Genomic DNA, 17,357 nt, shown 5'->3' with positions numbered 1-17,357 from the left:
TATATTCGAAAATAAAATGGATATTTTCGTATTTTTTATAGTTGTACTGTGGACAAAAAGTTGTCCCGTGATTCAGTGAAGGACAAAAAATCTTGTTTTTGTCCTGTCCCTTGCTACCTAATTTGTCCAGTTCTATAACCAATTTCAAATCAAAAAGGGTATAACAAAAGTTGTCATGTTCGGTTCCTATTTTTTAGCAAATCAAACACACCCTAAATGTTTCAATCTTCTCTTGATTGCAATTGCGGGAGATAGAACTAATTGTCATTTTTATGTTATATTTGAACCGATTATTTACGATCACGTCTTCCTTTTTACAACTTGAGAGTTCACGTTAGAACTTGGAACATTTAACTTGGATTGGAACATATAATAATGTTCTATTTGAACCCATTTTTTACGACCACATCTTCCTTTAATGCACTTTTGATTCCCCTATTTTAAAAAGGCAAATGCTAACATGTGCCCCAAGGGCATATTTTAAGATGCATTTAATTAACTGATATCTCACTTAATTTATTTCGAAAATAGCAATAATCAACTTTATTAATTAAAAGATATAGTCCACTATATTTATTACCTATTTAAAAAAATTGAAAATGCAAAATATGATATATGATGTGTCAGTATATTATTTGATTCATGTGTAAAATAATTTTACACCGATAGTGTATATAAATTAAATTCATTCAGAGAATATGATAAATAAATATTTATGATTAATATATTTTAAATTTTAAGAATATTCTATCATAAATTTAATTTGGAGAATTTATATATAAAACCTCAAACCTCCTCTAATACAGTTTTTGAATACCATGAAACTAAGAGGTTTTTGTGTTACTAAAAAAATAAATCCTCAAAACTCATCCTCTCTCAAACTCGATCATCTATTCCTTTAATTTGTTTCTTGTTTGGCTTTAATGTACTTTTGATCCCCCTATTTTGAAAAACTTGAATTTTTGATCCCCTTATTTTAAAAGTTAACTTTTTGATCCCCTATTTTAGTTTTTTCTGAATTTTGGTCCCTCATCTCAATTTGGTCAAAGTTTTGCTTATGTGTCATGTTCATTGATGATGTAGCAATGTCAATATTGACATATCATATTCCATGTTATTATTATTATTTTTTAAATATATACTCGAAATAATAATAATAATATTGACATTGCTACATCATCAATGAACATGACACATAAGCAAAACTTTGACCAAATTGAGATGAGGGACCAAAATTCAGAAAAAACTAAAATAGGGGATCAAAAAGTTAACTTTTAAAATAAGGGGATCAAAAATTCAAGTTTTTCAAAATAGGGGGATCAAAAGTACATTAAAGCCAAACAAGAAACAAATTAAAGGAATAGATGATCGAGTTTGAGAGAGGATGAGTTTTGAGGATTTATTTTTTTAGTAACACAAAAACCTCTTAGTTTCATGGTATTCAAAAACTGTATTAGAGGAGGTTTGAGGTTTTATATATAAATTCTCCAAATTAAATTTATGATAGAATATTCTTAAAATTTAAAATATATTAATCATAAATATTTATTTATCATATTCTCTGAATGAATTTAATTTATATACACTATCGGTGTAAAATTATTTTACACATGAATCAAATAATATACTGACACATCATATATAATATTTAAAATCACATTATGTGTCACATTCATTAAATAATAAAGAATTTTTACACCGATAATGCACAACAATTAAACTCTATTATATATACTCTACAAAAATGTAAATGATTTCTCTATTTTTTTCTCTACTTCTCTCCCTCCGAATCTCTCCCCTCCTCTTATTACCAAACTCCAATAGAGCCTTAATCATTTTTCCATAGAGTGCACATATCTTTAAAAACTTGGTGTCAAGATTTTTTTTTACGAACCAATTGCCGTTCTATATTTGAACCAATTTATTTTAGGTTATGGGTTATTGGTTAATTTCTTCTTTTTCTTCGTCTTCTTCATCTTTGTCTTCTCCTTCTTCCATCTTTACAGGTTCTTATGTACGACGGCGCTCTGATGCCACTGATATGATTTATTTTTTTTTTGTATTTTTGGTATTGCGGAATTTGATGAGATATAATTTTAGGGAGAAAACTCTCCTTAAATATAGGGTTATATGAAGAATACTAAAATTCTTGTTTTATTCATCATACTTATGGTTTTATATATAGAGCTACATAAAAAAAACATTAATCCTGTAATAAATTCTAAACAAATTTTAAATATTCTAAACAGAAATATAAATAAAAAACCCTAATATTATATTATTTCAAATATAAATCTAAAACTATATTTAAATATAAAATCTTCCAAAAACAGATATTTAGGCATTATTCCCAACAAAAATGAGAGAGGGAAGAAATTAAATGCAATTTGCATTTAATTTTATGAAAATAAGGAAAAAAATATTATAATTTGGGACAAAAAAATGAATTTTTTTCCCTTATAATTTGGGACAAAAAAATGAATTTTTTTCCCTTATAATTTGGGACGGAGGGAGTAGTTGTACTACAACAATAATAACTTTTTTTTTGTGTGTGTTCAGAATAACGTTTTTATATAGATAGAGTAGGTACTATTTTGAAAGTATAATGAACAATCATCTTGATGCTTGAAATTGAAGACGATTTAGAAACCCCAATTTAGAACTAATATTTTTGGTTTCCGTTAAGACTTGTCATGAACTCCACGTTTGTTCATCAACTCAATATATTTGTTGGTTTATATATAGACATTGTCTCACAACTTAAGACACATCGTTATGAAAATAAAATTACTCAACTTCGAGAGTAGAGAAGCTAATTTGGGCCTCTATGACTATGATCATAACACATTCCCTCTAATTTCAACTATAAGTAAGAATTTATTTTATAAGTTTATTGAATAACTCATGTATTTGATTCATATTATAGATAAATTAACAATAAAAGTATAAAATCAATATGAAAAATGAATTTTTATTAATAATTGAAACCAAAGAGAATATTTGAGGATAACTTTGAGCTTTGTTTAGAACAGAACCCATCATATGGTTCATTGGTTCAGAGTGTTAGAATCAAAGATACAAAGCAGAGAAGACAAAAGGGGCTACTAGGGTTTCATTAGGATTACATTACAATGGCTTAGAATACAATGAGTTGTCTTATGAATATAATAGAAAACATAAATAGACTAAATTACTACTATGCCCAAAGCCCAATTACAACCACAAGCCCATTATATTATTAAATCACTAACATACTATCTAACATCTCCCCGCAAACTCACAATGTCTTGACATGAAACATTGAGAGTTTGTCAAACAAGACATCAAACCAAAATAACCAATAGAGAGTAGCAACTAAAGTGAGTTGACATCATTGAAAATGCAGCAAGATCCATCACCAGTAGGAACGTCCAAACAAAACCAAGTCAAACCAAACTTATCCGGTCCAAACTAAACCAAATCAAATTGTACCAATCCAAAACAATCAAGCAAAACCAATCCAAAGTAGAGAGAATAACCAAACCAATAGAGAGAGAGAGAGAGAGAAAGAGAAGCATTCAAACACAAGAAGAATCAATAGGGAGGGAGATGCAATCAGAAAATCAACATAGAGAAGCAATCATACATAATTCAGACAGAGGCAATCAAACGGAAGAAACCAAATAGGAAGAAATGCAATGCAATCCATCAGAAGAACCAATAGAGGGAGAAGTGCAACCAAATAGAAGAAGTCGATAGGGAGAAATGCAATCAATCAGAAGAATTGACAGAGAGAAGGTCAATCAAACAGAAGAAATCAATAGAGATACAATCAAAGAGAAGAACCAAATAGAGAGAGAACCAATTTAACAGAAGAAGCCAATGAGGGAGACTACTAATCAAACAAAGAAGAAATCAAAAGGGGAGAGACAATCAAACAAGAGAGACCATACAAAACCAAATTGTGAGAACTCGATTCACCAAACAAAACCAAACCATCAAATTGTGAGTATTACCTCACCAAACTGATTCATTCAAACAAATCTCCAAATTAATGGAACCAAACCAACAAAACTAGATCAAACTCAACCGAACAAACCCAAATCAAGACAAACAAACCAAATACCATCACACTGAACCGCACCGAAAAACCACAGCCAATAATAGCTAAACAACCAAATAAAACCAAACTAATTCAAACAAAGAGATAACCAAAATACTACGATTGAACCAAGTACCAAATCAAAGAAAAGAACCAATATCTGCCGAGGGTTACGAACCAAAGTAGTGGTTGGCAACCAACATATATGGGTTGATTACTCTATATGCCAAACTACACTAAAAAATTCAATAACAAAAGTATCTTCCTTAAAATGCCAAGTCAATTCTAATTACCAGTAAATATCAAAGCCACCGTTTTTCAATTTGATGCACAAATTGAAACTTCACAAAACAACACAAACAAATTTCAAAGTTGTAAGTCAAACACGCAAAAAGGCAAACCTCCCAGATTCCAAACGGAGAACAACAAAATAAGCAAATACATTCCCAAATTTTTGGGAACTTGACGGCGGAAGTGACATGTGGTTCAAGAAGGATCGAACCATGCTCTAGATACCATGTTAGAATCAAAGATACAAAGCAGAGAAGACAAAAGGGGCTACTAGGGTTTCATTAGGATTACATTACAATGGCTTAGAATACAATGAGTTGTCTTATGAATATAATAGAAAACATAAATAGACTAAATTACTACTATGCCCAAAGCCCAATTACAACCACAAGCCCATTATATTATTAAATCACTAACATACTATCTAACACAGAGTTACTTCATGCGGGCTAGATAGCTCATTTCACCACCTCAAACTTTGCTAGTGATTGTAGCAATTAACCGATTAAGATTTATTGATGAAGCAAATACACACAGCTTCACACTGTTTTCAATCTCGACTGTCAATTTGACATCAGACGGTTTAAACTATAAACTATGTCTTTTTAGTCAAACCATTTCAATCGTTAATTTATAATCGGATGATAGATATTAATTACAATGTGCTATTGTAATTGCAGGGAATCTTTTTCCACAATTAGCTAAGGATAACTGGTCACGCACTCACGCTTCTACAAGTGCTTTTAATTTGAAACTATACTACGGAAATCTGAAGCATGCTTCGGTTTTTTATTGCTGACAAGTTTGATAGTATATTTTGAACATATATTTTCTCTGATCTCATATATACTAAGTAAAAAATGATTTTTTTTAGATTCATTAAAAAAGTAATATATCTAGCTTATATTATAAGATAAATAAATTATTTTTTCAATGAATTTAAAAAGTCATTTTTAGTTTAGTAAAAAAAAAAGTCATTTTTAGTATATACTAAATAACAATTATATAACTAATCGTTAGTTGGTTCAGTGGTGATTGTCGCTGAACTTGGTAAGGAGGACCGCGGTTCGATCCCCCGCAACTGCGATCGGGAGGGGGCTGGAACCACTTGATGCCAGAACTGGCCCCCGAACCAGATTAAACTCTGATGGTAAAAAAAAAAAAATATCAATTATATATCTTGACTAAAGTCACAGATAAACTGATAAAGTAAGATACCAGCCGGCTCATTAATGTTTTTTTAACAAAACGGATCCATTAATGATTGATTGTCAATCTAACAGGTAAGAACATGTTCTATGCTACCCTCTTAGCTCGTGGCATGCTTCCCTTTGCTGTTATTAGCAGAGTTTGTTTCTCCCTTTGCTGCTATATAGACTAATCTTTTGAGGTAGTGAGATGCAATTAATGGAATAATATTCTCCCAACTGGTGTTATTTGATTCATATAGTATGAACAATTTAAGTTTGATTTCTAAAATAAAAATTACATTTCTATAAAAAAAAGATATTATTGTTTTCATCAATGTAAAATGACCAAAGTTTGGTTGTAACACTAATACCTAACTCCATAGACAAATGTCGATATTACTAACTTGAACACTTTCCCCCCAGATCGAATCTGTAACCTCACATTTGTGTGTGTGAGTTTTGGTGGTGATTGTCACTCCCTCTAATTAAAAAAAAAAAAAATTGACCAAAGTTTAACTCCAAAGTTGTGATCCGATTAATGGCTAAAAAAAAGTTCTGGAGTTTCATGTTAGATTTCCACTAGTACCTTTGAAGGGAGGTAAATATAAATACATTTGTAATTAAGTTTTGCATTTTCAACCCCATGGAAATTTGTTTTTGCACCCTGGCCTAAGAGACTTGAGAAAATAAAATATATGAGAAAAAAGAAATAAAGTTGCACTTGTAAACATATGCATTTCATAGAAGATGTAGGGAAAAGAACAAATATGCAATGGTAAGTTGTGCAGAGAAAAGAAAGAAGAAGTGATCAGTGGCGGCCACAAAATATATAAGCGATAACAATATTGCATTCTTTTATGAGACTTTTTTTGCAACCCTACCTACTTGCCCTACTCCTTTTTAATTTTACTTTTTTGTTAGTTAAGTAGCGGACGTTATAAAAATAAGAAATTTTATAAATGTCGTCCGCTACTAAAGTAGCGGACATTATAAAAAAATCGTAAGGGTGTCTTTCGGGGTTATCTGCTACCTACGTAGTAGACAGAGGTATTTTGATAAATTTGTAGAACGCGCGAAAAAATGGATAGGGTGACAAAAGAAATTCTCTTCTTTTATTTAGGGTTTCTTATAACCCATTTTGGTATGGACTTTTATTATATTTGGCCTGAGAATTTTTTTTCCTACCTCAACAATTATATCTTTATCCCTACAAATCATTTTTTTTTTTCAATTTTACCCTTTACTTTTTTTGTTAGAATAATTTTACTCTTTAATATTTGAGTTTAAAATAAATTTGACTTATAGTGACAGAGAAACCTGTCACTAAAAGTAAAAAATTTGTAGATAGATCTTGATTTCACCTCTACTGGAATACTTTTTCAAAGTAATCCGATTCATTATTTCTTACCGGAACACCTGCTTTAGAATTTCCGGTATACTTATTTAAACACAAAAAATTGACTTATAGTGACAGACAAGACTGTCACTAAAAGTCAAATATCCGTAGATATATCTCGTTATCACTTATACTATAACTCTTTTTTAAAGTATTCCGGTTTATTATTTTTTATCGGAACATTTTCTTTAAAATTTTCGGTCTTCTGTTTAAATACAAGAAATTTGACTTATAGTGACAAAAAAAATGTCACTAAAAGTGAAATTTACTTCGAAATAAGGTGATAGTGAACCGAATAACATAATGTGGCACAAGTGGTTGATACTTGAGTCCCTTAACTATTTGGTCTTAGGTTTGATCCCTGGCTGGTGCGTATGGTGAAAACAAGATCTATTTACAGATTTTTAACTTTTAGTGACAATTTGTTTGTCACTATAAGTCAAATTTCCTTTTATTTAAATAAGTTTATCGGAAATTCTAAAGAAGGTGTTCCGGTACGAAATAATGAACCGGATTACTTTGAAAAAGTGTTTCGGTAGAGGTTGAAACGAGATCTTTTTACAAATTTTTTACTTTTAGTGACAGGTTTGTCTGTCTCTATAAGTCAAATTTATTTTAAACTCAAATAATAAAGAGTAAAATTATTCTAGCAAAAAAAGTAAAGGATAAAATTGGAAAAAAAAAATATTTGTAGGGATAGAGGTATAATTGTCGGGGTAGAAAATTTCAGTTGATTTTTTCTGTAAATTTAGGGGTTTTTTTTTTGTTTATTTATAAGCGTGACTTCTTTTTTATTAATTTGGTATGAGCTTATCAATCTCAAAAAAACAATTTATAGAGCTTTGACATATTATTTTATACTTTTTTTAGTTGACTCTTATTATTATTTTTTATAAATATAAATATAATTATCATTATTATTATATTCAATTTATAAGATATAACTGTTACTCTAAAATTAATTAACGTTTTATTTTATTCTGTAAATACAAGTAGCAATGACGCTGATATACATAAGTCTGAGTTCGAATCGAATATTATTATTTTTCCACACTTAAGTTACTTATTTTCAAAAGGAAAATTTACGTTTTTATTATTGTATATATAATAATGATGACAATATTAATAAATTCAAAAATAAAATAACTAATTTATAAAAAATTAAACATTCTGCACCCCTCGGCCGGTGCTTACAATGTTGCACCATCCCCTAAGATTTTTTAATAAAAAAAACATTTAGATCTCTAAGTTATGTCACCTCACGATCTTCTCACATTTAGATTCCCGCAACTGCAATTGAAATAGATGACAATTTGACCCATACACAGTGGATACCCATAATACTCATAACGGGTACGGTAAAAACCCGTATTTTGGGTACGGGCACGAGTATGGGTGATTACTCACAAAAATGAGTGGGTACGAGTACCTTAGTACCCACCCCGCCTCATATCCACATAATATATATTTATTTATTTTATTTATATTATTAAATTATAATATATGTATATCGATTTAAAAAAATACAACACTATTACACATTTTTAATAAATATATTTATTTATAACATAATGAAAATATAATGTGAATATATCTCCAGAAATATGAATTTTAGCATGAGATTAGTATTAATTTTGTTTATAATTTTCAATAGTCAACATTAAATTTTTTGATTTTTTTAATTTTATTAAAATAATATTTTATAACTGATCGATTTATTTTTAGGAAAAATGTGGGTAACGAGTACAAGTATGGGTACATAAGTATCCATAGGATATGGGCACAGGGACAAAGGTTGTTACCCATGTGGATATGAGGATGAGTACTATATATAGTACCCTACCCATACACTACCCATTGTCATTCGAAAGAGGATTGAAACTACTTGATGCCAGAACTGTCCCCGAACTAAGTTAAACTGATGGTGAAAGCCAAAAAAAATCATTTCTTTCAAAGTACTACGTATATTAGAATCAATGTATCGAAAGAACCGCATGAAAGTAGTACTCTATACTACCATAATTAAAATGATTTAAAAAAGAGATGATGAAGATGTTTTAATAGAGATTGTAAACTTTTCTTATAGAGTGCCACATCATCACAATGCTTGCTTATGAGTAAGTCAACCTTCCTTTTACTAGTTTAATTTTATTAAAATAATATTTTATAATTGATCGATTTATTTTTAGCAAAAATGTGGGTAACGAGTACAAGTATGGGTACGTAAGTATCCATAAGGTATGGGGACAAAGGTTGTTACCCATGTGGATATGAGGATGAGTACTATATATAGTACCCTATCCATACCCTACCCATTGTCATTCGAAAGGGGGTTGGAACTACTTGATGCCAGAACTGTCCCCGAACTAAATTAAACCGATGGTGAAAGCCAAAAAAAGTCATTTCTTTCAAAGTACTACGTATATTAGAATCAATGTATCGAAAGAACCGCATGAAAGTAGTACTCGATACTACCATAATTAAAATGATTTAAAAAAGAGATGATGAAGATGTTTTAATAGAGATTGTAAACTTTTCTTATAGAGTGGCACATCATCACAATACTTGCTTATGAGTAAGTCAACCTTCCTTTTACTAGTAAAAGATACGTATCTTGTTTACAAACATAAAAACATGAAAATATAGATCAAAAATATAAACTACACACATTATCACAACCAAGTTACAAATCAAAAAACAAAGTAGCATCTCAAATAAACTCAATCTCAGGAAGCAGGGCTCCCAAAATATGTCCCATTGGTCTTATACACACTCAATTCTTGTCCTTTGTCTGCAAAATGAAAAAAAAAAAAAAATCAACTGTCAAGAGATTATCAAGATAAAGCAAAAAGTTTAGTTCACCAAAAAAGAAGCAAAAAGCTTATACTCCCTCCATCCCAAAAAGAGTGAGTCAGTTAACTGTTTCACATATGTCGATACATAACTTTGACGATTAATAATTTTAATTGTATAATAGTAAAAATTTGATATTTTGAAAATACTCATCGAGACGAATCCAACAACATCTTATATGCTAATATTTATTTTTATTTATCAGTAGAAAAATATGGTCAAACCCAAGATATATGAATAGTGTATATTTTTAAAATGACTCACTCATTGTGAGGCGGAGGGAGTAAATAGATTGGAAACAGGATAACATTATATGGCATTCAACTAAACATGCACATCTATTATTTGATATTTTTGATCAATGGTGAGATTCAACTTGATTAATCATATTAATCATTTTACAATGATTCCGACAGAATTTTGACCCCATCTATTTGAAAATAGAACATCATAATACTTTTATGGCTTAATTAATAAAATGGTCCCTTAAAGACATTTTTGGTTTTATATTGGTCCCTTAAAGAAAAAAAGGTCTAAATAGGTCCCTTAAAGAAAAAAAGGTCCGAATAGGTCCCTTAAAGACATATCCGTTAATCAGTTTGGTCCTATTTAGACCTCTTTTTAGGGACCAAACTGATTAACGTAGATGTCTTTAAGGGACCTATTCGGACTTTTTTTTCTTTAAGGGACCTATTTGAACCTTTTTTTCTTTAAGGAACCAATCTGAAACCAAAAATATCTTTAAGGGACCATTTTATTAATTAAGCCTACTTTTATCATTGAGCTAACATATGATAAACAATAACTATACTCCATTCGTCCCAAAATATAAGCAAAAATATGTCAACAAAAGGGAATGTATTTGGTCTAAATCTTTAACCAAATACATTAATTTTTTTTTGACCTATATTTTCTTATATTTTGGGACAGAGGGAGTATGTTGTATAATTCCTTTTACAAAATAATCTATATATTATATGTTTGAGAGTTTCTCCCTCATAATCAAATTCTTATGTGGCATCCTCTCATAGCTTCTCAAAAAGATCATCCTACATGTCAATTAACTAGCTATTTATGTCTTACGTGTCATTTAACCAGACCTTTTATGTTTTGGTGAACACTCCGGTACACGTATTATGTAGATGTGTACCGGTACACCGCTGAGGTGTATAATTTTAATTGGTCCACATGAATGATAATTTAACATGTCATTTCAATACTTATTTAGATATAAGTTTTCTAAATTACTCTTTTAATTTACAAAAATTCCAAATTACACACATGAAAATTATTGTAATTTTAAAATCTTAAAACATGTTACAGTAAATTACTCTCTTGAAACATTTCTCTGAAAAGAAACATTTCTCTCTTAAAACATGTTACAGTAAATTGTTCTCATACCTTCAATTTTGGACCCATCCCGGCGGCGGCAGCGCCTCTCTCCACGACGTCGCTTAATTTACGAACCTCTACTGTGAAATCTAATTATGGATTCATGATCAGTGTGAAAAATTAAGCGAAATGGTATATTCTTTTGTGATTTTTTAGGGCAATTTGACTTTTTCTGAAAAGCTCCATTGAGCTTCCATGGTGGTGTTCATCGTGGTTTCTTCTTGAGGTAGAAGAAGATAGAGGTTGAAGACGATGACATGTTAGTACGTCATTGGCTCCCTCTTTAGTTTATAACACAGTCGTCTGATCATTTTTAAAAAGAATTGAAGGCCCAGATCTGTTTTGGCTTTTTTAAATCATAACCATCCGATAGATCTGAAGGTCCGGATCTGAGCGCTGCACCACACATCATAGAGCTTCACCTTTTGTTTGTGATAAGTGCCAAATATTAGTAAACTAAAAATACACTTTGAATTTGGGCACTTGATAACATGTTTTGAAGGAAAAATTAAGTAAAACTTCCCTCTTTAATGTAGATATTATCATGATCAATAGTTTTTCAATCCCAAACATTTTTGTTAGGAATTGCTGAAAAGGGGGCAGAAATTGAAGCCTTCGCTCAGCGAAGTCTGGCGAGCATTGGCGAGCAAAGTCAGTGCTCCAAGGGTCCATGGCGAGAAGTAGCGAGCCTTAGCGAACAACATCAAAGAAAGTTCGCTCAACGAAGCTTAGCGAGCTTCAGCGAACAAAGTCAGTGAGTTTTGGTTTGGTGGCGAGCCTTAGCGAGCTGCAGCGAAGCAAGTCAGTGAGTTTTGGTTTGGTGGCGAGGTGTAGCGAGCATCAGCGAAGAAATGCTGAGTAAGGTTGTTTTGCTACGTGTCAGAAAACCCCTTGTTGAAGCAACCTGTTCGCTTAGTGTAACACCCGAACCCATTATTTTAGTAATTCTACCTTTATTAAATCTTTTTCAAAATACGCAACGAAAAATTGCAATTTAAGTTATAGAATATTAGTTCTAGGTATTACACTCCTCTTTACAAAATAATACTAACATGATTATTTGATAAAAACTCATTTTATACAATATAAATTTCCTTATAAAAGATACATTTTTCTAATCTAAATACATGAGTCATGAATGACTCTATATACTATATACAACCCTCTTTCCCGTGTCACAATCAGAGCGGAGCTTCACCAAAGACTCGAACAACGAAACACACATAACCTGTAAAATCTGGACCCCCAACGGTCCAGCACATAACACATAAAAGAGAGTTAGACAACATACTCAAAATATACAAGTGTAAGTAAATGGTACTTAAACACTTCTTAATATTCATGCATATATCATACATCTATACATATTCATCAACATCTATCATTCCATTATAATCTACCAGACAAATTATAATTCAAACATCACTTATACGTCAACAATTATCACATAACTCAATTACAAATAGGGATATACATAAAGTTCCTAATGTAATCTAACACCACAAATACATTGTTCAAATTATGGTCATGACGGACCCTGCGTTGTTCATTTTATAGTCATGACGGACTCTGCTCCTCACATACGGATTAACAATCAACATTTACCAAGTATGTGTCAAACATCATTTATCATAAAATGCACACATAATCCCTAATGCAATCTAATGCTTCACATTCATGTTATGTCCTCTAGACACCTCTAATGCATGTGGTACCATCGTCTTTATCAGAGTATCTCACCTCCGATATCCGTCTTTATCAAACAAATATAGTTCGATATCCTTCTTTATTGGACAAGCCAATATCCCTAAATATTCATGATGCATGCACTCAAAACTCATGAATATATTCATCAACAATTTTGGCATATAGCCCATCAACAATAACGTGGAACACTATCCAACGTCCGTCTTTATTACGATAATCTATACCTTAATATCCGTCTTTATCGAATAACATAATTCGATATACTTCTTTATTAGAATAACATAATCCTAATATCCTTCTTTATTAAGTTGATTAACACCTTAATATACTTCTTGACATTTAAATAAACATCATCAACACAATCAACAACAATTCATCAACACATCATTATTCATCAACAAGCAATCAATCATGGTTACAAACACTTAATTGCATGTTAGGATACCTTAAATCCATGTTACAAGTGCCCAAATGCACTTAAAACAATTAACAGAAATTGCTGTCACAGAGGCCTTCGCTGAGCGAAGGCTCAGCGAGACACAGCGAACCACACCGGTGGGTCACCAGCTCATGGCAAGCTGCAGCGAGCTGTGGCGAGCTGTTCGCCACACGTTCGCTGAGCGAGGGCCTAGCGAGCGCCTCCTGTCAGGACAGTTCAAAACCTGCGTTTTCCACACCAATTCACCCAAAAATCCCATTTTTCATGTTATAAATCCCAAATGAGTTTGTATTCAAGTGCAACAAACATATCTAAACACAAAAGGACGGTTCATTTCACCGATCTACCATTTTTACTATGAAAAAGTAGAGATTTAACACTTTTATTCAAAACTCTCAAGAACACAAAGTTCTTGAGTTTAATCATCTATAAACTTCGTTTTTATCCAATAAATTCGTTCATACATCATGATAAAAACATATTAAGCATGTTATGAACCTTAGAATCGATTTCCATTAAGAAAATCCATCCAAAACTAAAACGAAAATGGGGTGGAGGAAGTTCGGGTGAGGAGAAATCGACATTCTCCCCTTCCTCGAGTCACCCACGAATATGAAATCTACTCTCTTACCTGGATTCGAAGAAAACTCGAAGATTTGCTCTTGATCTCTTCACTTTCCCCTTGCCCTAGCTCTTGAGCTCTCCCTTCTCTCTTCATCCTTCACAAATGTTGAGAAAATGAGTTTCTCTCTCTATCAAGGCCATAAGTAGCGCCCCCCACTCATGAGACAAGGCCCATTGGGCCTCAAGCCCAATAGCTTGGCCCAACTCGCGTTAACTCTCACTAACTCTCGCGTTAACTAAAACTCTCGATAAATAACTTAAAGTTACTATCTTACTTAAAAACCACGTCACCAAATAATTAAACACTTAAATAGTGAATAATAAATTTGGGTCGTTACACTTAGCGAACATCACTTCGCTCAGCGAACTCACCTGTTCTGAAAGTTTATAAATAGCTATCAGATGTCATTTTTTAGAAAAAAATCACTTTTGTAATAGATCTTACACAATAAAAACACTAGTTTTAGGGTTCTTGAGGAGTTTTAAAGGTGGATTCATCACAACTTGGGAAATCAAGAGATGATTTATCCCTTCTTCTCTTCACTCTTGTAAGTTGATCATAGCCATGTGTGGCTAATTTCCTTGTTGTTGGGATTAGATGTAGTTATTTTATGATCATGTACTCATTCTAATCATGTTATATATGTTTTATTTATCAATCAGTGATGTCTTGTTTTACTTGTTTATTTCAAGATTTGAATGATATAGACATATGTTACTCAAATCAAAGGTTAAGATAATCACTTATTAAATTTCAAAGTTTAGACATAGATTTTGAGTTTAATAATCACGTCAAATATCAGAACTTAAAGCTATTATGTCGATTAATGATTCGAGACATCGAAGGTTAATGGATATAATAGATTTCACGGCGTAATCCGGACACAGATACGTTCGACGTGTGATATGTGGTAATAATGATTGGTGAATGAAATATATATACTAATGGTTGATTGATACATGTTAATAAGATAATGAATCTAATCCCGACAATTTCTTTTCTCTGAAAGTTTAACCATTTTAATATCTCGCACTTTTTATGTTCCGAAACAAAAATCTTACAAAACCCGCACTTAAAATTATGGATCTTGTGAATCAACGTTTAATATCGCACTAGTCCCTGTGGATACGATATATTGAAAATACTTGCTTTTGTACTTTCATCAAATGGCGCCGTTGCCGGGGACTGGCGTTTGATATTGATAGTTTGATTACGATTTCCGTCGTTTTAAGCAATTTTGCAATTTTTAGTTTTGTTTTTATTTTATTATCCTTTGTGCATGCTAAATTGTCTGGTTAGATTGTTGTACCTTGTATGCGAGGAAAGGTTTCTGCAGAAAACTTACTTTTTGATCCAGAAATCGAAAGAACCGCTAGAAAGAACAATAGTCAAAGAAGGAAAAGGAGACAACTAGCCAAGCAAAAGAAGCTGCAAGAAGGAACTTCAACTTCTATTTCTTCAACATCTTCAATAGCCAAAGAGATGGCTGATGAACCACCACGCAACAATGCTGGAGGTGGTGGCACGATGCCATGCCACAATAGTCCACGAAGACTTGCTCATCTTGCAAGACCTCCAAGGGGTGCAAGACAGACGGAGATGAAAACCGGACTGTTACAACTTTTATATGCTAACCCTTTTACAGGTCTGTCGCATGAAGATCCATACAATCATTTGGTGAAATTCTATGAAATTGTTGGTTCACTTGGTGCTCCTGAAGCGGAGGAGGAAGCAGTGTTTATGAGGATGTTCCCACATTCCTTAATTGGGAAAGCCAAAGATTGGTACCTTGATATGCCTGCTCAGGTTGTGACAAATTGGAATACATTAGAAGAAAAGTTTCTTGATAGATTCTTTCCGCATCACAAGTTCATGGAGTCAAAAACATCAATTTCGGTGTTTTCTCAAGGTTCAAATGAGACTCTTTGTGAAGCTTGGGATCGGTACTAAACAATGTTGCGGAAATGTCTGAATCATGGTTTTGATGAACTTACTCAAATTCACATCTTCCGCAATGGACTGCTACAAGAATCAAAGTTATTGTTAGATGCTACAGCCGGTGGTTCTTTGTTATCTTTGAGTGCAACTGATGCCACCGCAATCATAGAAAAAATGGCACTTAGTGACCGTCAAGGTGAACGCAACAAGACACAAAGGAAGCCGGGAATCCTTGAATTGGATACATCAGATGTTGTGTTGGCTCAAACTTCTTACAAATACTGTGGAGGAGTTGTCAAAGCAAATGACTAAGCTAATGACTCTTCATGAAGGGTCAAAAGCTAAACAGGTTGCAGCTTGTGAATTGTGTGTGGGAGAACATCCAACTGGTCATTGTCCTCCATCTCAAGAAGAAGTGAATTTCATGGGAAATCAACAAAGACAAGGCCAATATCAAAATAATGCTGGCTATAAGAGAGGAAGCAATTCAAACTATGGCCAAAGATTGGTACCTTGATATGCCTGCTCAGGTTATGACAAATTGGAATACATTAGAAGAAAAGTTTCTTGATAGATTCTTTCCGCATCACAAGTTCATGGAGTCAAAAACATCAATTTCGGTGTTTTCTCAAGGTTCAAATGAGACTCTTTGTGAAGCTTGGGATCGGTACTAAACAATGTTGCGGAAATGTCTGAATCATGATTTTGATGAACTTACTCAAATTCACATCTTCCGCAATGGACTGCAACAAATCAAAGTTATTGTTAGATGCTACAGCCGGTGGTTCTTTGTTATCTTTGAGTGCAACTGATGCCACCGCAATCATAGAAAAAATGGCACTCAGTGACCGTCAAGGTGAACGCAACAAGACACAAAGGAAGCCGGGAATCCTTGAATTGGATACATCAGATGCTGTGTTGGCTCAAACTTCTTACAAATACTGTGGAGGAGTTGTCAAAGCAAATGACTAAGCTAATGACTCTTCATGAAGGGTCAAAAGCTAAACAGGTTGCAGCTTGTGAATTGTGTGTGGGAGAACATCCAACTGGTCATTGTCCTCCATCTCAAGAAGAAGTGAATTTCATGGGAAATCAACAAAGACAAGGCCAATATCAAAATAATGCTGGCTATAAGAGAGGAAGCAATTCAAACTATGGCCAAGGGTGGAGACAAGATGTTATTTATTATGCTGTCGTTTATTGCTTTATTTTATGCAAAGACAATATGAAAGTTATAGTCAACCGCCTATGCAACAAACTCCAAATCCAAATTTGGAAGAAACAATGCGATCATTCATGGAGATGCAAAGCAAACAAAACCAACAATTCCAACAACAGCAGCAGCAGCAATTTCAGTAATTACAACAACAGCAGCAACAGTTTCAGCAAGAAACCTTAGTGTACCAGAGAGGAAACGATGCGGTGCTAAGAAATCTTGAAATACA

At 32.5% G+C, this 17,357-nt stretch overlaps 1 long non-coding RNA gene across 1 annotated transcript; it reads right to left on the bottom strand.

The window, feature by feature from the left end:
• Positions 1-6,875: 6,875 nt before the first annotated feature.
• Positions 6,876-14,203, bottom strand: LOC123900063. Its single transcript, XR_006805791.1, has 3 exons — positions 13,981-14,203; positions 12,580-12,581; positions 6,876-6,885 (listed from the first exon to the last, which is right to left on the bottom strand). It is a non-coding gene; the product is annotated as an uncharacterized LOC123900063 (long non-coding RNA).
• Positions 14,204-17,357: the final 3,154 nt, after the last annotated feature.

This window comes from Trifolium pratense, linkage group LG7 (genome assembly GCF_020283565.1).
Source record: "Trifolium pratense cultivar HEN17-A07 linkage group LG7, ARS_RC_1.1, whole genome shotgun sequence".
NCBI lineage: Eukaryota > Viridiplantae > Streptophyta > Magnoliopsida > Fabales > Fabaceae > Trifolium > Trifolium pratense.
The sequence above is the reverse complement of the archived record's forward strand: the minus strand, read 5'-3'. Positions and strand labels throughout refer to the sequence as shown.